This window comes from Rhipicephalus microplus, unplaced genomic scaffold, assembly GCF_043290135.1.
Source record: "Rhipicephalus microplus isolate Deutch F79 unplaced genomic scaffold, USDA_Rmic scaffold_67, whole genome shotgun sequence".
Classification (NCBI taxonomy): Eukaryota; Metazoa; Arthropoda; class Arachnida; order Ixodida; family Ixodidae; genus Rhipicephalus; species Rhipicephalus microplus.
Window position 1 is genome coordinate 878,414 of NW_027464640.1, and position 25,529 is coordinate 903,942.

Below are 25,529 nucleotides of genomic sequence, written 5' to 3' on the forward strand. Positions count from 1 at the left end.
TAATTAGTGTGTGCTTGTGAAATTAGCATGGTAGCCGTTTTGATTCTTTTATATAGTTATATATCTGATGCACTTGAAGACGAAAGCCTGTTTAACCCTTGGTACCAGAACTTTTCGTCATTGTCACCAGGACATCTGTTCTGTTGAAGAAGGATGCATAATCGAATCAAGGCGGTTTTGATCGCAAGCATCCAACTTAGTAAAATTTAATATTTCCTAACCGTTATATAATTCATTACAATAACAATTACTATATAATTCTTTCTATCTAATTATTTGTTTCCTGGCCAATCCTCCAGAGTGGATGTGAGCCATACATTTAGGTCACCATCATAATCATCATTATCACTTGGTAAGGCTTTAATGGGACGCAGTGTGAGGGATGTGCGGTAAGTTACCTCGAGGTTTTCAGTCTATTGCATCATTGTTTGAATGATGGGAGACAAAGTGGATATTGAAGGCAAAGAGGACACTTTTCAACTAAATCTATAAGCGAATAGAATATATTTAAGACAGTGTTGTATTTTTCAGTTTTTCTGTAATAATGATGGCTTGTTGATTTCAATAACCCTGTATTTTTATTTAGTTGTGAGTTATAATGTTTTATTCCTTCATATCTTTTTGTTCATTATTCGATCAATTGATTAAATACCTGATTGGATAATTGATTGATTGATTGATTGGTTGATTGATTGATTGATTGATTGATTTGTATGTGTGGTTTAACGTCCCAAAACCACCCTATCATTATCAGAGACGCCGCATTGGAGGGCTCCGGTGATATCGACCAGCTGGGGTCTTTGGTGTGCCACGGCTTTGGTGTGCCACTGTCTGGCTACGCCACTGTGATCATTTCGATGGGGCGAATTGAATTGAAGCAACACTTGTGTACCCATGTATAGATTTACGTGCATGAAAAAAGAGAGAAAGAAGAAGAAATAAACGGATGTGGGCCGCCTCGTTTCGGCGCATAAAGCTTCATCATATTATTTTATGGTTTTATTTGGGTAGTACTATAGTGCCTAGAATATACTACCCTACTCTTTTGAAACGAGCGAAACGTGATGCCACAATCTTAGCGCCTTGGTATTGACATTGTGCCGCTCGTCGGCAACAATCGTTCAGTCAGGATGGCCGAGCGGTCTAAGGCGCTGCGTTCAGGTCGCAGTCCGGTCTTCCGGGCGTGGGTTCGAATCCCACTTCTGACAATTTTTTTTCTTATTGGGTTTTTATATCTTCGTTTTGTTGATGGATTGATCTGTGGGGTTCAACGTCCCAAACCCACCATATGATTATGAGACGCCGTAGTGGAGGGCTTCGGAAATTCCGACCATCTGGGGTTCTTCAACGTGCACCCAAATTTGAGTACGTGGACCTACAGCACTTTCGCGTCCATCTAAAATGCAGTATCCTTGTTTTGGTAATATTTAATGGAATATAAAGTCCCAAAATAACGATATGATCGTGAGAGACGCCGAGAAAGGGCTACGGATATCTCAAAGATGGGGGGGGGGGGGGGGGTGCGTCTTTAACGTGCATCTAAACATAACTATGCGGGCCTCGAACATTTTCGCCTACATGAAAACTCGTGGCCTGCGTGTCAGCAGTGAAGCTCCATAACCACTAGACCACCGTGGTGGGAAGCCTGTCGGTTTATTTAAAGAGAGAGAGAGAGAGAGCTCATTTCCTCGCAAATTGTTCTAGCTCCATAAACTTTCCTTAGTGTGGTGTTCAGCAGCCTCACGGCGTACGCCCGAGGTGGTATACGTTGATGAACGCTTCGACAACAATGAAATTCATGTGCGGGAAAGCATGGGGAACTTCTGTGGCCTCCATGCTACAACTGTACAGGGCCCAATTTCTGGGTCTATTGCGCTACAGCTTGCCGGTACTGACTAACACTTGCAAACCCAGTACTCATTCATTGGAGAGTTTGCAGGGTCAGACACCGCGTATCTGCCTAGGACTGCCCTGATGCGCTTCTACTTATGCCACAATCATGCTTGCCAAAGACCATCCGGTCAGGACATATAGAGTTGTGGATTGCCTCAGAGCGCACATTCGACATGCTAGCCATGTCCCGACCACCACTTGGCCCTTCTACCCTCCGGAAGACCACGTGCTACGTTTTCAGACGTCATAGCCAAGCACCTAAACAGCATTCAATCAGGATATACGCCCGCTACGAGAATGGCATGTCCTTTGTGGTGCCTCGACCAGCCGCAAGTACGTCTAGAAATTCCGGGTATCAAAAAGAAAAGCAATCACTCCAGAGTAGCATTGAAGCAAGCAACACTGCTATTATTACATGAGTTGTACTTGGACCGAACGCAGATATACACTGATGGGTCCGTCTCGTCCAGCAGCTCATCAGGTGCCGCTGTAATTCCGGCTGCAGCAATGACAATCAAATTTAAGTTGTCGTATATGACTCCATCTACGGCATCAGAGTTTGCTGCTATAAGGGCTGCTTTACAATATCTCGTCCAAGAACGTCCAGGAAAGTCCAGGAAAATGGGTCATATTCTGTGATTCGAAAGCAGCGCTTCAGAGTTTGCAGTCTGCCATGCGTAGGAGGAGTCATGAACAATTGGTACAAGAAATAAGACATTGCCATCATGAAGCTCTAGCACGAGGGCATGATATATATCAATGGCTGCCTAGACATATCGGTATTACCGGAAATCAATTAGCCGATGATGCAGCCCACTCAGCCCATGAAGGAACCCGTGTAGTCCCGATTCCTCCATCAAGGAATGATGCAGCAGTCGTCTACCAGCTTCCAAAGGTGTCAATTTTATGAACTGAATCCTTCGCTCAAGATAAAGCTACCATCACAACTTTCCCGTTCCGATGCGGCACTGTTATGCCACCTTTGGTTGGGTGTTGCATTCACAAAGGTATACTCCTTTCGCATTGGTATGGCAGACACTTCTACATGCGACTACTGCGGAGCTGAAGAGACCATCGAACACGTCCTGTGCAGCTGCGCTTGCTACGACACACAGCGATGCCAGCTCCGGATGGTTTTGAATCAACTTAACCCCGGACCATTTTGTGTGCAGGAGATTCTAAGACCTTGGGCATCTGCCTCAGTTGCGCAGAAAGCGACTAAAGCACTGCTACTTTACTTAAAGTCAACAAACCTGAGTGACTGCCTGTAGACTGTGTGTGCTCCCCGAGTGTGCTCGTGATTGTGTGTACCTTCTCATCTCTCTTCAACGTCTTTTCTCCTCTTCATCCTTTTCCCAGTGCAGGGTAGCAAATCGGATGTGCGTCTGGTAAACCTCCTTGCCTTTCCTTGCATCTTTATCTCTCTCTCTCTCTCTCAACAACACTTCACCGTTGAAATGGTTACGCTCCATTCGTTGTGTTAATGCAACGTGTGTCATGGCGATCCCGAACCAACATTCTGTCAGGTCTTCTTCAGTCATGCCGAATCTCTCCCGTGTTTCGGTGTTATTATTGAACCATACTCGTAGCTTTAACGGGCCCTTAAGCCACCTCCGATAATTGTATCAAACATTTCAAGTGAACACACGTACCTTGTGCAGAATGCCGTGACGATAATCGATGCCACAAGTGGCAGCGTTACGGGAAGGCGGCGCGCCACGATTTCCAAGAAACAATTCCTCCACCTCCCCGGGTCTTTCCGGCCTCCGTGTGACGCGTAGCGCACACGGAGGCCTCCGTCTGACGCGTAGCGCAAACATGCTGCGATTGGTCGAGCGAAAACATACGACTTTCGGTTAGTCTGCAACCAGCTGTGCACGCTCCTTGTTCGTCGTGTTATGTCGTGTAGGGTAACTGTATATGGCCCCTACCATATACAGGAAGCATATACAATTACTCCAATTTCGTGTCACCCGCATGCGCCACCTACTTGCAGCACACGTTCTCCTAACCACGCACAGACCACCCGTGCAGCTGCATGTCATGCGAGATTGGGAGGGCGCTTGGCGAGAAGGCAAAGCGGCTTTGGGAAAGGATACCAGCGGAGAAAGAAAGAGCGAAAGCAATGATCGCCACGTTTCTATAATCAAGCGCGTCTAACTCAGCTAAATTATGTCACCGTTTCGAAAAATTCTTACGGCTAAATGTTCGTTGTACACTTGTACACAACTTCCCCACCACAACTGAATTCTGACCTTTTTTTAAATTTTGTCGTGTGCTAAAAAAAAAACACAGTCTATGGTTTAGAGTTCCATGTGTACTATGCTATGGGAGAGCTGTCAGCTGCCCCAAAAGTATCAAGACGGCTAATCAGTTTTACCTGATTATTCGCCAAGACCATGTAATTTACTTTAAGAATGATCTACGAACCAGTCCCATAGCATAAGTCTGAACTTTCAGTTCATTTCATTTCATTTCATTTTATTACCTTAAAGGTCCCAAAAACGTACAAAAAAGCCATGAATTAGCTTGAAAAATGGCTTGTGACGCTATGCATAAATGTTGATGGACACGTGATTGCTGCAATATGGTGGGGGAGGTCATTCCAGTCTTTTGCTGCACGAAGAAAAAATGAGGCAGCAAAAGTAACGGTCATGGTAAGTAACTTTACCACTACATGGGTCCTGCTTGATTACTCCGCCCCGCCGTGGTGGTCTAGTGGCTATAAGGTCATTTAACCATATGGTGTAGTAGCGCAAATTTGACGGGGACGAAGAGGACAAGAAAACACGACACTCGCTACACTCGCAACTAATTTTTAGTTGCGAGTTTTTAGTTATGTCATCTAAAAGTGTCTAAGCTTAACTGCCGTGTACTATCGCTCGAGTCTGCGCAAAAGCTTCTGTTGGCAATGATTCAGTGTTCGTAGTTCTTTTCTGTGTCGCTAGGGTTTTGGGTTATATATGAAGTGCTGCTTCTGAAATAAAAATTAGTTGCGAGTGTAGCGAGTGTCGTGTTTTCTTGTCCTCTTCGTCCCCGTCAAATTTGCGCTACTACACCATATGGTTAAATGATGTCTCACCAACTAGCCCAGCTCTCAACCCTACTGGCTATAAGGTACTCGGATGCTGACCCGCAGGTCACGGTATTGAACCCCGGCTGCGGCGGCTGCATTTCCGATGGAGGCAAACATGCTGTAGGCCCATGTGCTCAGATTTGGGTGCACGTTGCAGAACCCCAGGTGGTCTAAATTTCCGGAGTCTTACACAACAGCGTCTCTCATAGTCATATGGTGGTTTTGGGACGCTTAATCAAGAAGTAAAACAACAAACTGTGCTTTGATATTAATATTAGGCTAAACGTAACAATTGTACATGACCAAGCGTGACAATTGTACACGAGGCGTTGTGTGTCTCGTTGCAGCGTCGGGCGTGAGCATGAGCCATTCAAGGCTACCCCCTTGAAACACCTGAACAGCTGCGTTCAGAATTCGCATTAGGTGGTATCGTAATCATCGGTGATTTTTAGGGGCGAAGCTCCTTAAGGCGTGGGCCGTGCGTCCCCTGTATGTAGCCACCTCTCGTTTAGTTCTTGCAGTGTTCACTAGATGGTGGTACCGTCCCCTAGATGTAGCCATCTCTCGTTTAGTTCTTGCAGTGTACATTAGATGGTGGTACTTGTAGCTGATGATGAAAAGATGCAAGATGTTATAAACTGGACGGCGGTACTTGTAGTTGATGATGAAAGATGGGAGATGTTATAAAATAGGAATGACGTCACATATGGCGCGTGTCAATAGTGGAAGGCAATTGTTCGATTTAGTGCAGTGACGTGCGCTAGGGGGAGCGTTGTAATAAAATCGAGTGGGCAATATGTACGGAGGATTCATGGTTTACCAAGTTTACGTCCGGAGCTTCACCCACTCATTATCATTCACTTCGTGGATATGGCGGCACTTTTTAATAGTTAATTAATTAGCTCAGTAATGCATTCTATGTTCTGGCTATTAGTATTTCCTTTGGTTAAGCACGCACCTTACTCGGTGAGGAATTCTTAGCGGACAACGAAACTGCACCATTCCAGGCATTTTTTTTTTTAGCTCGAAGTCGTTCGTTTAAAGCAGGGTTCTCACCAAACACACCTAAGCAAATGAGCCACAGCCACGCAATATAGTCCCGCAAGTGCCGGGGCACTGAAAAAGCTGGTTTCGGGGAAAAGGTGTTGGGCAGTTTGCTAGTGAACGCTGTCATTTGAAAGGAACATTTCCCATATTTCCTATACATGTCATTTCTGAAATGAATTTAGTTACAGGATTGACAACAAGTTGCTACCGATCCCCATAATAACAAAAATCTTGGCGCCGGTTGCGAAATATATAATTTCTATTTCATGGTTATGCCTCAAAAGATGGGATGCCTCACAGGGATAGTGCCTCAGACAAGGCAGGCATGCGTAGCTCACGGACACATTTATAAGTAAGCTAAAGAAATGTGGGTCGAAGACAGACTTATGTGAGCGTGGGCCGCGTGTTTAAGAACTCTGGTCTAAAGAATAAAATGACAGCTTAATTTATGTTTTTTTTTCGGCAGTGTTGATTGAATAGGCTACAAATAAAGTGATTTGCACGGTTGATCGAGCTCTGCATTATCACCAGATCAAGTACAAAGGCTTTTCAGAATGAGGTAAGCTGCGTGTAATGTTGCAAGACAGTATACTGCACTTAGCCGTTATAAAAAGTTGTTTCAGCACACTTTTTTACTGAACGTGCGTATCTCATCAAGACAAGCATAGCAGCTTCCATTTTTTATTTAGCAAAGATTGCATGACGAGTTTTGTTAAGAGTAGCAACCGCATGCGGCTCCTTCCTTCGGGATGGCCATGCGGAAAGCGTCGCCAGAGCGCTAGTCCGCCTACCAACAAAAAGGGAGGTTTTAGCATTCCGAACTTCGAAGTTATGTGTCGTGTGTCAGCTTTGAGAACCACATGGGAACTCATCTCAAATACGACTTACCGAGGACGAGAACTCACAAAGTACCTGTTGGGAACTTCCCGTGGTTTTTTTAAATTAGCAGACGAGACAGGACCGGCAGCTGAGCAGCCACCGACCTACTATACGTACGTGGTGAAATCTCTGCACTTTTTGCAAAATAACTTACCAGACTGCGAACTAATGGATATGTCACCCGCTGAAATATGTGAATGTATTGCTGTAAAAAAAATTAAATGATGATCAGAGCAAGAAATGCCGCAGAAGTCGACGCTGGTTCTTGAAAACCACCACCCTACCAGCTGAAGTCCGAAACTTCACTTGGTTGAGAGAATGACAGGCTTTGCCAACGGTCGACCACCTTGCGGCGTGGGGTGTGGAGCCCTTCGCCTCGTTCCCGCAGTGTGGCCGGACGGAAACTCTACGTCATGTACTTCACGAATGTCCTGTGGCACGTACTTTCTGGCGTTTGGTGACCAGCATGTTTCAAGTCAACATGCAATGGCAGTCGCGGCACAGAGACATTTTCGTTGAGTTTATAATGCACATTGGCGCTTTTGTATTGTGGAAGCGGAGGGGACTGGCATGCCTGTGGGGACGCCCTCAGAGAGCCACGTTTCCTCTGCTACATCGCTTAAGAACCATGATGCTAACACACCTGAACGAACAGTTATTTATTCTGGGGGAGGAAGCTTTCCTACTGTGGTGGTCAGCACGATTTATTATTCTCAGAAAGAACAAAGTGTCCATGCCTTGCCTTCATTGCTGAGAAGGTAGGCTAGTGTTTGTGTATTCACTGAACCTGAATTTAGTATTGTATAAGTGTTCATTTATTCTTATACGTATTTCTTAAATGTTGATTTTTCATTCTTTTTCATGAATTGTACGTACCCCTGAGCATAGTCTTCTTTATGCACGTTAGAATTTCTGTTTACAGGTACAAACAATTCATGTTGTGCATTTTAATGTATATTAAGACATATTACGATATAGAATGTCGTGAGAACGAACAATGTAACACATAAATGTCTTCTGTGTATGTATGATTTTTCAGAAATAAAATTCTCTTAAACACTACTCTGCGTACCAAGTACTCTAAATCGATACCCCTTTTTTCTAAGCACTCTGTAGCGGTACGGCTCAGTGCTCTCCCATAGTTGAATACGAAGTACTCGAAATCGTTAAACATTTCTTTTCTAAACACAATTTTAAGTCTTTTATGAAAGCATAAGGGTACGGGATCAAATGTGAGGCCCGCGGGACGGCGTTATCCTCTCCCGTGGTGAGTGCCTAGTGCTCGTACTCTAAATCGCTGCCCGCTTTTTCTGAACACACAGCAGTGCTGACCATCCGCGTCTTTCGTTGTAGAGTAACTCCGTTCACGGCCGTCCTATAGAAAGGCACGATGAGTAATTTTTGTCGATGCGGCCTGATCAAGTGCGAATCCAAAGGGACGGCTTTCAGCTTTCCAATATGTTCTAAACACATTGCGGAATCAGTGATCGTTTAAACTGGGACGGCACATCGTTCTGCCTTAGTAGAGTACCTTGTACGCTGAATCATTTAACTTTTTTTTTCCAAACGTAAGTTTGCTTGGCAATGCTGCGAGCGCTACCAGGGCGTAATTTTTCTCGATGCGTCCTCATCAAATGTGAGGCCCATGGGACGGCTTTCAGCGCCCCCATAGTAGAGTACCGAGCACTAAATCGTTAAACACTTTTTCTAAACATATATATCGTTGAACGTTTTTTTTTTAAAACAAGAGTACACGTTATTCTGAAGAGTTCTTCATTAGATTAGTAGTTGCGTTTACGGGACAATACTGCCATTACTACGGAACAGTATTCTCCCATTGTATAGTACTGAGTGCTCTAAAGTTCATTTCACATGACAGAAAAAGAAGTGATTTGCAGACTGGGCCGTTCGTTCTCACCCCAGCGGTCAACGTTGGCTCCGGTGAGCGACCGACGTGTTGAAAATTTGTCGCTCTGGTCGCATCGGCAGAGAAATTTTTCGGTCGAGACCCGTCGAAATAGCACTGGGCAGGCCGATCAAGACGTTCAAGTTGCGTCGACGTGTTTGTTTTTGTAATGGCCGATGTTGCGTACTCTAAAGTGAATGCAGATTGGAAAGTTTTCTTAAACGACCAAGCACGCATGCTCTTCGTAACTGTTTATGAAAGCTTGATAATATTACAACGTGCAGATGGTTGCATTGGATTGGATTGGATAAACTTTTATTTGGTCCTCCAAAACACAGATCACTGTGTTGCGGGCAGCTCCCACGTGGGGACTGAGATGCCAAGCTCCTCAGCCGCCTCATGACATTTCGAAAAATCGGCTGTGTCTGCCGCAAGGAACGGCGGCAAGAAACGTTGCTCACCGCACCAGTCGCAGAGCGAAAATCCCAGAGCCCTTGCAATCCATGAGAAACAAAATCGCCATTAGCGGCGGTTGCGATTGCGAATAGGTCGAAGGAGAGAGAGAGAGAGAGAGAGAGAGAGAGAGAGAGAGAGAGAGAGAGAGAAGAGAGAGGGGGGGGGAGAGAAAAAAAGACCGGGAGGTCAACCAGATATTGGCATTCGGTTTGCTACCCAGCACTGGGGGTGGGGAAATAGGGGCAAGAAAGAGAGCGCAGCTTGTGAGTGAAGGTGGGAGGGTCCCTTATTCCAGGAACCCTCTGGCCTGGACCGCCCGCCGGGCTCGAGCGACGAGCTCGACCAGGTCCGGCTGGGAGATCGCAGCCTCCCACGCTTCACTGAGGAGGTCTTGGTCCGCATCTATTGCTGTCGCTTGTAGCCTTGGGGCGCTTACTTTGCACTGCAGTAGGAGGTGCGCTAGAGTGTCTGCCACATTGCAGTGAGCGAACGAAGCAATTTTTTCCCCTGCCATCGCAGTATGTGAAGCAGCCTTAACTCGTCCTTGATTTTTATAGCTTATAGCATACCATAGAGCATGCTAATCTCCCATAGTTATTGACATGTTAGTTAGTGTTCGTTAATTGACTAGGTGGCATCAATGAAACGAAAAAAAATCAGCACGAGGAAACACTCACAACTTTGCTGTCACACCCGATTTTATTTAAGGTACAGCGCATACAAGAATACTAAGACAATTTCTCTAAATCTACTCTAAGGAAAAAAAAGTGAATTTTAGGGGAACGTTTTTTTCTTAGACGCAATATTAATGAGAACTAACAGACAGTGATGCTAGGGAAAGTATAGGGGATGTTCCTGGCACTATTTGTAAAGTAAATGTGAAGAAAAATGGACGAAAACATAACCTGCCATTGGCAGTGACCAAACCCACGACCTTAGAATAAACGCGTTCAGTGCGATAAATCTACTCTCTCTAAGTTGTCTTTCTTGTAGGTTGTAAAGCAAGAGCATTACATGTTTCATCGTGCGACATTGGTGTCACCAGAAAGCCGTTGCAGCAAAGTAGTAGTAGTAGTAGTAGTAGTAGTAGTAGTAGTAGTAGTAGTAGTAGTAGTAGTAGTAGTAGTAGTAGTAGTAGTAGTAGTTGCTGTTGTAGTAGTAGTAGTAGGCTGATTGATTGATTGAAAACTTTATTGGACTATTTACAATGTGCTCTCGCTTGTTAGTACTAGTAGTAGGTAGCCACCTCTCGTTTAGGCCTGGGAATGTCCGCTGGATGGCGGTACTTCTATATGAAGAATATATGATAAAAGATGCGAGATGGCGGTACTTGGAGTGTTCGCTAGATGGATGGACGGACAGTCAGACAGATACTTGGACGGACGGATGGATGGACGCATGGACGAACACAGGGACGGACGCACGGATGGACGCAGGGATGGACGGACGGTCGCATGGACGCACTGATGGACACTTCGCCCCACTCATCATCATTCACTTTGTGGTTACGCTGTGATTTTTTCTTATACTCATTTCGTCGCTTACTGTATAATAATTCATTAACGAATTCGTAGTAAACTCTCTTCAACCTCTTAACAAGCAGAAATACTAACACCGCATGAGCACGTCTCTGATGAAATCACGATCAGGACAGACTCACTGGCAGCCGCATACGGGCCTTTTTCCAGGACCAACTCGCTCCAAATGTAGCGGCTGAGCTCGATACTAATGGACGTCATAATCCCGCTATATATTAGTACACCTGGAGTTGACACTCATTAAATCTTCTTCCTTGCGCAACTGCCGGACCCACACTTAGGCCTCAATACCCTGGGGTTCACGTATACTTCCCATGGTTGGCCTGATGTTTATCTGCCGACAGTGGAACGCGCAGAACGCCATCAGGAATGAAGAGCCATCTGAAATCCCTCTGAAAAAAAAAAATAGAACAAAGAGAGCTCCCTATGGACCATTCGATACTTATTCGAGACTCGGAACCGCGTTCTTGACGCATTCACAAACGCACCCTCTACCGAACGACTTTGCACTACACAACAAGCTCCGAATGCACCTCGTCTACCTCGATGTCAAGTGTGCCGTTCCATACCGACTCTCCCCCAAACAATGGACAATAGAGCCCAGAGCCCACATCGCCACTCAGTTCTAACATACGTATACATGAGAGGCTTCGGTTGCGAACATGTGCGATACAACCTCCTCGTGTTCAATTCTCCTAAACCACATACTAACCATATTAGGGGAGGTCACAGAAACCTCTCCCGAGAGCTTGGACCCAGACTTTGGTTTTGAAAAAAAGTTTTTTTTTTCTCTTTCTCTCCAACAAATGTTACGTCTATACTCAAATACTACCTAGTGGTACATTCGACTGGTCATTTTCGAGAGCTCCGGAAACTTTGAAAAAATATACGTAAAAAATGGCAGATCCCACGCCCAGTGGGAATCGATATGTGAAGCATGAATGAGAAATCTTCATATAAGAACATAGAAATGTTCATATACATAGAATGAAAAATGTACAATATGTCACTTTAAAATTAGCACAACGTTACGAGGTGAAGGTAAATGATGCCGTACATGACTTCCGTGTCATGATTATCATGTTTGGATGTGTCGTTTACCTTCGTCATCTATTCACGTCACGTGATACCAAATTTAGCGTATGTGGAACTAGCGAAACGACCGCGAGCACGCTATGAGCGTGGTATGTTGTCATGTTCTTACATGACACGTGTGTCAGGATTATCATGTTTGCACCAATCATATATTTCGTCATTCATTGACGTGACGTAACATCCAATTTGGTATATGTGGAGCGAGCAAAATGGTCGCGAGCGCATCATGAAGGGCCTAATATGCTCCAATGTAGCGTTGACGCGCGCGCACGCTGGGCACAGTGACGCTACGTTAGCAAAACGCGAGCACTCTTAAGTCTGACGCCAAGCACGAGCAGCATTCGTCGGCACGACCCGACGGCCACCAGCGCGAAATCCGACATGCTGCATTTCGCGCCGATGCGTTACCCAGGCAACACTGCGTCTCACTCTTTTCGTGACGGAGGGAGGCCGGACGCGCTAGAACGCGCATGCGTCAAAGCGACGCAGCGCGGCGCCCGCCTGCGAGTATACGGCAGGACCGGCGCCTGGCGTGGCGCGACGAAATGAACGCCGGCGAGCGCGCGCACCGCGTCACGCCGAAATGTATTGGCGCCTTGACGGTGGCATGTAGTCATGTTCTCACATGACTACATGACTTGGTAACACTATCATTGTTACCAAGTGAATTCCAGTTTATCGCTTAGAGGCAATGACATTGATTAACTGTATGTATTGATAATGTATGCGGTTGGCCTTCTATGGTGTTAGTGCACACATGTGTCATGTATATATTCAAGCCTTATAGCTATGAATAAATCAGTTGGAAGTGAGCGCTGCGTGTGTTTGATGCCTGGGTGTGTGCGTGTGTGAGTGATCGTGTCGTGTGTTCGCGCTCGAATTAACTTTTAGAAATGTTGCACGAACTAGCCCAACAAACAACGTACAAGTTCTTTTAAATATATATATATATATATATATATATATATATATATATATATATATATATATATATATATATATATATATATATATATATATATATATATATATATATGTGTGTGTGTGTGTGTGTGTGTGTGTGTGTTGATTGATTGATTGATTGATTGATATGTGGGGTTTAACGTCCCAAAACCACTATATGATTATGAGAGACGCCGTAGTGGAGGGCTCCGGAAATTTAGACCACCTGGGGTTCTTTAACGTGCACCCAAATCTGAGCACACGGGCCTACAACATTTCCGCCTCCATCGGAAATGCAGCCGCCGCAGCCGGGATTCGAACCCGCGCCCTGCGGGTCAGCAGCCGAGTACCTTAGCCACTAGACCACCGCGGCGGGGCTGTGTGTGTGTGTGTGTGTGTGTGTGTGTGTGTGTGTGTGTGTGTGTGTGTGTGTGTGACAGGGAAAAAAGACACGTGCTGAAGAACTGTTCTAAACTGAAAGGAATGGGCATTTTTGTGTCTGAGGACTTCTCGGCAGCCACGAGGCAAATCCGAAAGAACCTATGAATGGGACAGTATTCGCATGAAGAGGGTTCCTATTAGTCGACGCAGTAGCAAGCTGCGAGGTAAGTGACATAAAAGCAAGGAAACTAAGCAGTTTCGTTGTCTTAACATAAATGCCCGTAGTTTGGTTAACAAGGTCGTTGAATTAGAAAATGTAATAATAGCCCACAAACCGCACATGTTAATAATTACAGAATCGTGGCTATACACCGAGACATAGGTGATGATGAAATAACGCCACCAGGCTACAAAATGTACCGTAATGACAGAGATTCCCGTGGTGGCGGTGTTGTCATAATGTTTCGAGAATCGCTATGTGTGACACGATTACCCCATATTAAGGGAATTGAATGTGTTGTCGTTAAAGTGTTATTTGATGAGCTACATATTGTCGCTGGGGGATTTTACCGTCCGCCCAGTGGTGGTGATCAGTTTGTGGAACAATTAAATAAGTTTTTGTGTCAGTATAAAATGAATTGTTGCAACGTCTTAATCGGTGGCGACTTTAATTTTCCCATGATAAATTGGTCAGATGAATTTCCACATGCCATCTCTGCTGCATCTGTATCTTTTCGTGGTGTTTTGCTGTTCCATGACTTGACGCAGCTTGTGAAATCGCCCACTCGTATTCAAAACGAATCTAGCACAATTTTAGACCTGTTTTTTTGTTAGTAGAGGTATATATAACCGCAGTCCGGTAATAGAAATTTACGACGGCATTTCGGACCATAAAATTGTGTCATTAGGCTTTCAACTATACTATGCTCAAATGGCTGATAAAAAGACCGTTTTTGTACCCGTATTCTCGCGTGCTATAGTGATGCGGACATAATAGACGCTTTTAATCATTCTTATTCCGATTTCCTAACGCTTTCCAAAGAAAGTGAATGTTCTGTTGACTGAATGTGGTGCTTTTTCAAAGACCTAGTAGTTAAATGTATACAAAACTTCGTTCCTCACAAACGCACGGTATTAAACCGGTCTAGCCCGTGGATTACTAAAGAAAGCGTACGCCTAGGGCGCAAGCTAAAGAAGGCAAGAAAGTGGCAAATAGATCGACCATCATTGTCTGGATTAGATAATATATCAGAGATGCGTCACTCACTGAAAGCCAAATTGAAAAGTGCAAAGGAAAAATATCAAAGCGAGGCTTTGACAAACTTTCTCTTGACGTCACCAAATAATTTTTGGCAATATCTGTCACCCAAAAAAAGTCCAGTATCAAGCTTATCTATTAACGGTGATGTTATAACTGACCAGAGGGAAATAGCAGGGGCGATGAATGATTTCATCTGTTCGGTGTACACGCGTGATAATGACGTTACCCCTGATTTCATCACCTATGACACCATGCCACCTATCTATGACGTCTGTATCACTGAAGGGGGTGTCTTATCGCTTCTGCGTAATCTCGATCCAAAAAAGTCACCAGGCATTGACTCTGTACCTAACGCTTTTCTGATAAGGTATGCTGAATGGAATGCCAAATATCTATGCTTGATCTTTAAATCATCTCTCCTGCGAGCTGAACTTCCGAGTGATTGCACGCACGCTAAGATCACTCCAGTACCAAAAACTGACGACCATTCGCTTGTATCCTCGTTTAGGCCTATCTCCTTGCTATGCACTAGTGTCAAAATTTTAGAGCATATATTATTCAAACATTTGTCTATGTTTGTCGAAAGAAATAACCTAATTACGCCCCTTCAGCACGGCTTTCGCAAAGGTTATTCTACGGTATAACCCAGCTTATTGAGACGTTTCATGACCTAGCAGCAGCGATCGATATGAATGGTCAAGTATGTGTTATATTATTGGATTTTGAGAAAGCTTTCGATCATGTGAGTCACCAGAAATTACTAATTACATTACTAATTACATTACTAATTACTAAATTAATTCTAAAAAATGAGAAATTACTTGCATCGATAACTGCTTATCTTTCAATGAGGAGCTAATGTGTTGCCATTGATGGTGTCACCTCGAGTTCAGCCCCCGTGAAATCGGGTGTGCCTCGAGGGTCAATTTTGGGGCCGTTGTTTTTTCTGTTATTTATTAATGATATTGTGTTAAACTTGCCCGTAAAAAATAAAGCTTTTCGTGGACGATTGTATACTATATCAGGATATTTATAGTTACAGTGATCAAGAATCTTTAAATACTGCACCAGCAACGCTACAAACGTGGTGTGAAAATTGGCAGATGACAATTAATTGTAAAAAAACAGTAGCAATGCGAGTTACGCGTAAGAAACAGCCGCTTCTGTTTACCTATGACGTCAATGGTCATGCGTTATCCGAAGTCGCTAAACACAAATATTTAGGACTCATACTCACATCAGACTTAAAATGGAATGAACCCATAGAATATATTGAAAGAAAGGCAATGAAAAAGCTTGGCTATTTGCGAAGGAGGCTTGTGAATGCCACACCACACATCAAACTTCTCGCGTACAAAACTTTCATTAGACCAGTATTAGAATATGGAGCTGCAGTGTGGGATCCCTTTACTCATCATCATCATCATTTATTTGTCCCTTAAGGGCCCCTTAGGGGCAATACATAAGGGCGGGACATTTTTCTAAATACAAAAACAAAGAAAAAAACAGAAAGTTGTACAAACACACGAGCAATACTTCTGCAGGATCCGAGAACAGACGCACAGAAAATGTACTTATACTTATACAAGTATAAAAACATGCGCGCACAAAATTTACACATACAAGAGCGCAAAATACAGTGACAGTGGTAGAGTTTTATTGGGCTTCCAAGTTTAAGTGAGCTGTTAGTAGTTGTTTGAATGCGCACGAGTCACGCTCTGAAACGATGGCTTCCGGTAAGTTATTCTATTCCTCGATGGCGACAGGAAGAAATGACTTATTGAATGCAACGGTCGTACCGAAAAGACGTTGGAGGCTTCTGGAATTAAATAGCCGGCGAGAATAGCGGGCGGGAGAAAGCAAGAGAGAACCATGCAAGTGAGGAAAATAATAGTATAATTTGTGAAATAAACAAAGTCGAGAAAGTATACGTCTGTCAGCTAGATTCTGCAAGTCTAAAGATTCCTTTATAAAAGTGATGCTTGATGAGTGATCATAATTGGACATAATGAACCAGGCAGCCCTATTCTGAACGGATTCCAACAGATTAATCAGATAGGTTTGGTGAGGGCTCCAAATGGACGACGCGTATTCGAGCTTCGTACGAACGAAGGTTACGTACGCAATTTTACGGACTGTAGGAGGTGATAGGCATAACGTTCTTCGGATGTAACCAAGCTTCTTTGATGCGTCAGCAACTAAGTGTGTGATGTGATCCGACCACGTGAGAGTGTTAGAAATAAGCACGTCAAGGTATCGGTAACTATCAACATACGCCAAGGTCGTTGAGTTTAAATTGTAGACGTGGTCCGAGTTAGACTGTTTGCGAGATACGCGCATGACTTTGCATTTGGAAACATTGGTCTGCATCATCCAGAGTGAACACCAGTTTTCAATTAAGGATAGGTCATTTTGTAGAATTTCGTGGTCGTCAGAGGTGGTTATTCGGCGATAAAGGACGCAATTGTCCGCAAATAATCGAATGGATGATGAAATTCCTGATGGTAGATCGTTCACATATATGAGGAAGAGTAAGGGGCCGAGTACTGACCCCTGAGGGACACCGGATTTAACGGGAGCAGCAGTGGAGTGAAGACCGGCAATGTCAGTGTACTGAGGTCGGTGTGATAGGAAGCATCGGATCCATGACAGGGCTAAAGGGTCCAAGTTCAGACAGCACAGTTTGTTTATTAGTCGTTGATGAGCGACACGATCGAAGGCTTTAGAGAAGTCTATGTATATGACGTCAGTTTGAAATAGAGAATCTAAATTTAGGTGGAGGTCGGCAGTGAATTCAAAGAGATGAGTTTCGCAGGACAAACCAGGTCGGAAGCCGTGCTGATTTTTGAAGAAAAACCCGTTGTTATCGAGGTGGTGGGCAACGTGCGAATAAATAATGTGCTCGAGGCATTTGCAGGCAATGCATGTCAGCGAAATAGGACGATAATTAGATGGGTTAGAACGGTCACCTGATTTGAATACTGGGATTACCTTGGCTACCCTCTAGTCCGCAGGTATGATACCGTCGGAGAGGGACTGAGAGAATATGATTTGCAGAATGTGGCTAGAATTAGCTCCAGTGGATTTTAGTAGCTTTGCCGGTATGTTATCAGGACCAGGGGCACTCGATGTTTTTAGTTGGTTTATAATTTTTAGGATACCTTCAGCATTTATGGTGATGGATAGCATTTGGGGAAAGTTATACCTGGAGGCAAAGAAGATATTGCCCGACGGCTCATTAGTAAAGACTAATGAGCCGTAATTAGTAAAAGACTGGGTCCAACATTAAAAAAAACAGAAATGGTCCAAACAAAATCTGTTCGATTTGTTTTTAATTGTTATAGTTGGCGTACTTCCCCTTCCCTTCTTCTAATTAAAACGGATCTCGAAAAACTACAGGAGAGAAGAAGAATGGAGAGGCTGAAGCTTTTTTACCTCATTTTCCACAACAAAATTGGTATCAACAAAACAGAGCACATTAGACAAACAAGTCAATGTGCTGTGCGCTCACATCATTCAAAGAAAGCTTTAGATTACCTAAACCGCACAGACACATTCAGGCATTCATTTTTTTCCAAGAACTAACCACCCGTGAGTGCACATTGCCTATCACCCGATACTGTACAGTGTCCAACAGTTGATTTATTTCTACGTGCTCTCAATAACCACCAACAGTTTTTTTTTTTTGTACAGTCATGCAGCCCAGAGTTACGCAATGCTTCCATTTTTTAGTACGTTTCAGTCAGCAAAGCTATGCCATTGTTGTAATGTTTTTCTTTAGTTTTTCGTAAATTAATACACAAGTGTTGAATTGTAACCACTGTGAGTATGCTGTGTGATGTAAATTATGTTTTTTGTAGTAAACATTTCTCTATGCCCATTCCTGCTTAAGACCTGGTAAACAGGTCAGCAGATATATATATATATATATATATATATATATATATATATATATATATATATATATATATATATATATATATATATATATATATATATATATATATATATATATATATATATATATATATATGTATATATATGCACGTGAGGGGGAGAGGGGAGAAATAGGTGCGAAACAGCAAGTCAGGCCCCCATCCCCTCTTCACGCTCAAGCCCTATGCTCGCTCGGGCGCATCGTCCCCGGAGCGAGATTCGACGGTCGACCGCGCGCCTTTTCGTTTTCCGACACCGCCGCAGATTTCTCGGCCGCACCTGCCGATCGAGACGCGCGCTTTCGGCTCCCGCGACAGCCGAGTGAGTCTCCGTTCGCCACACCGCGCGCGATGCCGCGGACGAAAAGAGGAGCGCGAGCGTTGACCTTGAAGAGGAATGCGGCTAGCGGGCGGGTGATGTACATTGGCGTGCGACAAGCCTCGTTCGCCGCCACTCACACAGGCATCAACCGGGCACGCCTGTCTCGCTGCCTCAAAGATCCTCGGCTTATTCGGTGGCACGTGTATATATAAACACAGCCATTGCTCTGAATGCACTCCGTTATAGGAGCTCTGGCAGCACTGCGCATACATCGGTGTCGTCGACCGTCCCAACTCGCGGCTTCTGCTTCCTCTGTCCTGCTGATTCGCCCCGCCGCGGTGCTCTAGTGGCTAAGGTACTAGGCTGCTGACCCGCAGGTCGCGGGTTCGAATCCCGGCTGCGGCGGCTGCATTTCCGATGGAGGCGGAAATGTTGTAGGCCCGTGTGCTCAGATTTGGGTGCACGTTAAAGAACCCCAGGTGGTCTAAATTTCCGGAGCCCTCCACTTCGACGTCTCTTATAAACATATGGTGGTTTTGGGACGTTAAACCACACATATCTTATCATGTCCTGCTGATTCAAGGCTAAGGTTACCCTCTGTTCGAGCGCTTGAAGGTGGGTTGTTGAGGAGATTGCTTCATCATAATAGGAGACAGGAGAGGGTAACCGTTCTTTTTGTGTTTGCTACAGGACATAGAAAACAGTAAACAGTTAGTAACTGAAATGAAAGAGGTAGGAAGTGCGGCCGTTACTACCTTTCTTGCCCCGTTACTACATCTTGCTACCCGCCTGTTGACTATTTAATCTGAAATAGTGCGTGATTCCGATTCTGATTATTCAAGAGAGGAGTCGTTTCGACGAGTTATCATTAAACGAAAAAATGACGCAGAAGATATCTATAGATCAAGTAAATACGTTTTGTTTTAAATTACGTAACTGATATATGTAAACGTAATTCTGATATTGTCGAAACTAAAAAGTACAAGTTAACGACCCGAACGCAAGTGTACTCGCGTATCAATAGACAATTACAACAAACTTAGTAAACTACAGCACATATTAGCAACACCGGCGGATCGAAATAACCAGACGGTCACAATTTTTAGCCCCTAAAACGGTTACAATCAATCCACTGCGGCATGTCTCTAAACATTATCATTGTTTCGGCGCGTCAAACCCCAATAACGAATATTAACTTGAAAACGCTGATGTATTAGCCGTGTGAAGCATTCAAAAGCACTGAGGAGTTCATAACCTTGTTTCGGCCACTGTCCATAATGCCTTTTTGTGAGCCTTTTATAATAAATAAATATGACATACAATTTTTTTATAAATAAGGCTGATTAAAGTCTTGTGCTACATTGCCAAACATAAGTAACAAGGTAATATAATATAGTGCTTTAGGTTTAAATTTGTAATAATTCATCGTGAAATACAAGTGCTTCCCCGTGCCAGACATATCACTGCGAAGTAGGGGCTATATATATATACCCCATGCGTACTTCATATCACATGTATGCGTAAAAAAAAAAAAAAGGCTGATCCTAGGTACAGTGGGAATCGATGATATGCGAAGCATGAATGAACAAATGTTGATATGTCACTTTGATATCAGCACAACGTTACGAGGTGGAGGTTAATGTTGCCGTACATGACTTCCGTATGATGATTATCATGTTTGGATGTGTCGTTTACATTCGTCATCTATTAGCGTCACACGCGATACGAAATTTAGTATATGTGGAGCTAGCGAAACGGCCGTGAGCATGCTAAGAGCGTGGTATGTGGTGATGTTCTTACACAACACGCATCTCATGATTATTATGTTCTCACCGGTCATATACCTTCATCATTCATTGCCGTCACGTAATACCAAATTTGGATATATATGTGAAGCAAGCGAAACAGTCGCGAGCGCATCGTGAGTGTGGTATGTAGACATGTGGTTACTTCACACGCATCTTATGTTTATCATGTTTGCACAATTAATAAATGCTGGTAATAACAGCAAGGGTAGTAACTAGGCAGGCATGGTGGTTGAGTGGCCGTAGCGTTGCATATAGTGAAGTAGATCCTCCGTGAGCGGTCACAACGTGGTTTATTTCGACGTTTCGGCCTAGAGTCTGGCCTTCATCAGAATTCCTGATGAAGGCCAGACGGAGGATCTACTTGACTATATATATATATATATATATATATATATATATATATATATATTACGAACGCATGCCGGGGCAAACCTCAAGACGTGCGTCCAGTCCTTCGTAGATGCATGAGCCGATGAGGTTGTGTTAGGTCCTTGGCCCGATGTGAGCAGCGCGAAGGGGGTTATTATAGGAGTGGTCTTATCATTCAGGCGAGCGTTTATCAAGACGCAAGCGCACATCAAGAGCCCTGTGTCCGGACAGTGAAAAGGAGCGTGCTTTTCAGAGTTGACCTTGAAAATTAGAAACAATCGATTACGAACGATGTTCACAGTTACTTCTCAAAATCAATATAAATACGTGATGAGAAACGAGAAAAATAGAGAGCGGGAGTCAATGGATGGGTTAGAAGAAGCCGTCCTACTTGCGGGTCAGATATTTCCCATCGTATTGCGCAGGCTAGCTACCCTTTGATTGGTCAGAGGCTTTTTCCCAGACTCGCTCGCCCTAACAAGCTGCGGAGGTATAGGTGTACTTAATTAAGGTTGATTGTCGGGAGTGAAACGCTATACTTGCAAGGCCCCGCGGAAGTGGAGGGCCTTAATGTTAATATACCACCTAGTTCGAGGCCATTACCATCGAAAATGACCCCGGTTGGTTGTAACCGCACAGCCTGAACTCGAATCCACCTACGTGAATGCATCCAAGGTCGGAAGTGATCAATACGTTGCGCACAACTATATGTCGAAAAACGCCCTCTTCCGGTTTTGACTGCGTGTGTAAGATGACCTACGTTTGAAATGACAGCCCATAGGACAAAAAGTCATGATTTCTATTTTCTCCTCCTGTGTATTTTCCTTTAGCATATAGATCCACGCGACAAATGCTTATAAAAGAAAACTATTTGTGTGCATGTCTGAAGCCTGCATGGCGCGCCGCAGACACGATACATGAAGTGACGCCTGCCACTTCATAATAAGTGGCGTCATTAGAAGCAGAACTGAAAAATGCTCGCTTGAAATTACATCATCATCAGCCTGACTACGTCCACTGCACGACAAAGGCCTCTCCCATGTTCCGCCAGTTAACCCGGTCCTGTGCTTGCTGCTGCCAATTTATACCCGCAAACTTCTTAATCTCATCTGCCCACCTAACCTTCTGTCTCCCCCTAACCCGTTCCCCTTCTCTGGGAACCCAGTTAGTTACCCTTAACGACCAGCGGTTATCCTGTCTACGCGCTACATGCCCGGCCCATGCCCATTTCTTCTTCTTGATTTCAGCTATGATATCCTTAACCCCCGTTTGTTCCCTAATCCACTCTGCTTTCTTCTTGTCTTTTAAGGTTACACCTACCAATTTTCTTTCCCTTGCTCGCTGCGTCGTCCTCAATTTAAGCTGAACCCTCTTTGTAAGTCTCCAGGTTTCTGCTTCGTAGCTAAGTACCGGCAAGATACAGCTGTTATATACCTTCCTCTTGAGGGATAGTGGCAATCTACCTGTCATAATTTGAGAGTGCTTGCCGAATGTGCTCCACCCCATTCTTATTCTTCTATTTACTTTAATCTCGTGGTTCAGCTCCGCGTTTATTACCTGCCCTAAGTAGACATAGTCTTTTACAACTTGAAGTGCACTATTACCTATCTCGAAGCGCTGTTCTCTTTTGAGGTTGTTGTACATTCCTTTCGTTTTCTGCAGATTCATTTTAAGACCCACCTTTCTGCCCTCCCTGTCTAACTCCGTAATCATGAGTTGCAATTTGTACCCTGAGTTACTCAGCAATACAATATCATCGGCGAAGCGCAGGTTACTAAGGTACTCTCCATTAACTCTTATCCCTAACTGTTCCTATTCTAGACTTTTGAAAACCTCCTGTAAGCACGCGGTAAATAGCATTAGGGAGATTGTGTCCCCCTGCCTTACACCCTTCTTGATTGGTATTCTGTTGCTTTCTTTATGAAGCACTATGGTAGCAGTCGATCCCCTGTAGATTTCTTCCAAGATGTTTATATATATTTCATCAACGCCCTGATTCCGCAGTGTCTGCATGGCGGCTGATATTTCTACTGAATCAAACGCCTTCTCGTAATTTATGAAGGCTATGTATAGTGGTTGGTTATATTCTGAGCATTTCTCTATTACCTGATTAATATTATGAATGTGGTCGATTGTTTAGTAGCCTGTTAAATCCTGCTTGTTCCTTTGGTTGATTGAATTCTAATGTTTTCTTTACTCTGTTAGCAATTACCTTTGTAAATAGCTTGTATACTGCAGAGAGCAAGCTAATCGGCCTGTAATTCTTCAAGTCCTTGTCATCTCCTTTCTTATGTATTAAGATGATGTTAGCGTTCTTACAAGACTCTGGTGCCCTTCCCGTCAGGAGGCACCTCGTAAACAGGGTGGCTAGTTTTTCTAACACAATCTGTCCTCCATCTTTCAGCAGATCTGATGTTACCTGATCCTCACCAGCAGCTTTGACTCTTTGCATGCTCTCCAAAGCTTTCCTGACTTCTTCTATCATTACTGGTGCGGTGTAATCTGGGTTACTGCTAGTTCTTATAGTATTAAAGTCGTGGTTCTCCCGGCTACTGTACAGACCTCTGTAAAACTCCTCCACTATTTTAACTATCCTATCCATATTGGTAGTTATTTTGCCTTCTTTGTTTCTTAGTGCATACATCCGATTTTTGCCTATCCCAAGTTTCCTCTTCACTGCTTTGACGCTTCCTCCGTTTTTCAGAGCGTGTTCAATTCTCTCCATGTTATACCTTCTTACATCGGATACCTTACGCCTATTAATCAACTTCGAAAGCTCTGACAGTTCTATTTTGTCTGTTGTACTTGGAGCTTTCAGGACTTGACGCTTCTTAATGAGATTCTTCGTTTCCTGGGAAAGCTTGCCAGTGTCCTGTCTAACTACCCTGTCTCCAACTTCCACTGCACACTCCGTAATGATACTCGTCAGATTATCATTCATTGTATCTACGCTAAGGTTGGTTTCCTCACTAAGAGCCGAGTACCTGTTCTGAAGCGAGACTCTGAATTCCTGTACTTTCCCTCTAAGTGCTAGCTCATTAATTGGCTTCTTGCGTATCAGTTTCTGTCGTTCCTTCCTCAAGTCTAGGCGAATTCGAGACCGTACCATTCTATGGTCACTGCATTGTACCTTGCCAACCACTTCCACATCCTGCACGATGCCTGGGTGTGCACTCATTATAAAGTCTATTTCGTTCTTATTTTCGCCATTAGGGCTCCTCCATGTCCACTTGCGGTTTCCTCGTTTTCGGTAGAAGGTATTCAAAATCCGTAAATTATTGCGTTCTGCGAATTCTACTAGTAGCTCTCCTCTGGCGTTTCTAGTACCGATGCCATAATCTCCTACTGCCTGGTCTCCAGCCTGCTTCTTCCCTACCTTTGCATTAAAGTCTCCCATCAGTATTGTATACTGTGTTTTTACCTTGCTCATTGCCGATTCCACGTCTTCATAGAAGTTTTCAACTGAAGCGTCATCATGGATGTAGGCGCGTAAGCCTGCACCACCTTCATCTTGTATCTCTTATTCAGTTTAATTACGATACCTACCACCCTTTCATTAATGCTATAGTATTCCTCTATGTTGCCAGCTATGTTTCTGTGAATTAGGAACCCCACTCCCAGTTCTCTTCTGTCAGCCAAGCCCCGAGGACGTGCCCATTCTGTAGTACCGTATAGGCCTCATCTGTCCTCCTAACCTCACTGAGCCCTATTATATCCCATTTAACACCCTCTAGCTCCTCGAATAGTACAGCTAGACTTCCCTCACTACATAAGGTTCTAGCGTTAAACGTTGCCAAGTTCAGGTTCAGGTTCAGGTTTGGGTGAAAGTACACCCATAGTTTGTTTAGCTCCTTTGGGGCTCTTCAGGTTTTCTCCTTGGATGACCTTCATACACGCATCGCTCTCACACAAGATGCGCGGCCCAGTTGGTGCCGACTTCCGGAAACCCCGGAATCTTCGAAAGACGAAAAAAAAAAAACCTTCCTCGGCTAATGTATATATACGGACGACATGATGACACTAGTAGACATTTTACAGCCTTTGTAATATGCGTGGCAACGAAAGCGATAAATATAGGCCTGTATAGTTTCAGCGCGAAGTAATCGGGAATTGTTATGCACGATGACCAAGAAACGACTAATCACTCGGTGTCAATTCAACACCGAGTCATACATATAGCTGACATAATATAAAATTGCTGGGGCGTATGCAACGGTATACGAGGAGTGCCGAAATTTTCCGAGCCCTTCACTACGGCGTGCCTCATAATGATGTCGCAGATTTAGCGTGTTTAAACTTTATAAACGAAAGACAGACCCGGCCAAACATTCGCCCTTCTGTATATGAAGGAGAATGGGAATTCATATATGCGAACATAGGCCACTTCAAGGTCCAGAATGATTATAGGTTGTATTCGAAAAAAAGAAACGTTGCACCAGAGCTAACGTTCAGAAATGCAATGCATGCGCATGTGAAGGGTTCCCCTTCAGAGTGCGCAAAGCTTCGTTACTGCGCCCCCCCCCCCCCAATCCCTGTTATGTCAATATACGGGGCTGACTACTTTGCACCCACCCACCACCTCTCTTATATGACTATAGGGGGCGCCCCCCCTCCCCTGCCT

At 44.1% G+C, this 25,529-nt stretch overlaps 1 protein-coding gene and 1 non-coding gene across 2 annotated transcripts in view; both read left to right on the forward strand.

Moving 5' to 3' along the window:
* Nucleotides 1–25,529, forward strand: part of LOC119178709 (5' nucleotidase C) — a 226,198-nt gene that overhangs the window by 162,514 nt on the left and 38,155 nt on the right. The window lies entirely within an intron of this gene.
* TRNAL-CAG (transfer RNA leucine (anticodon CAG)) lies at nucleotides 1,125–1,208 on the forward strand. The gene has a single exon. It is a non-coding gene; the product is annotated as a tRNA-Leu (tRNA).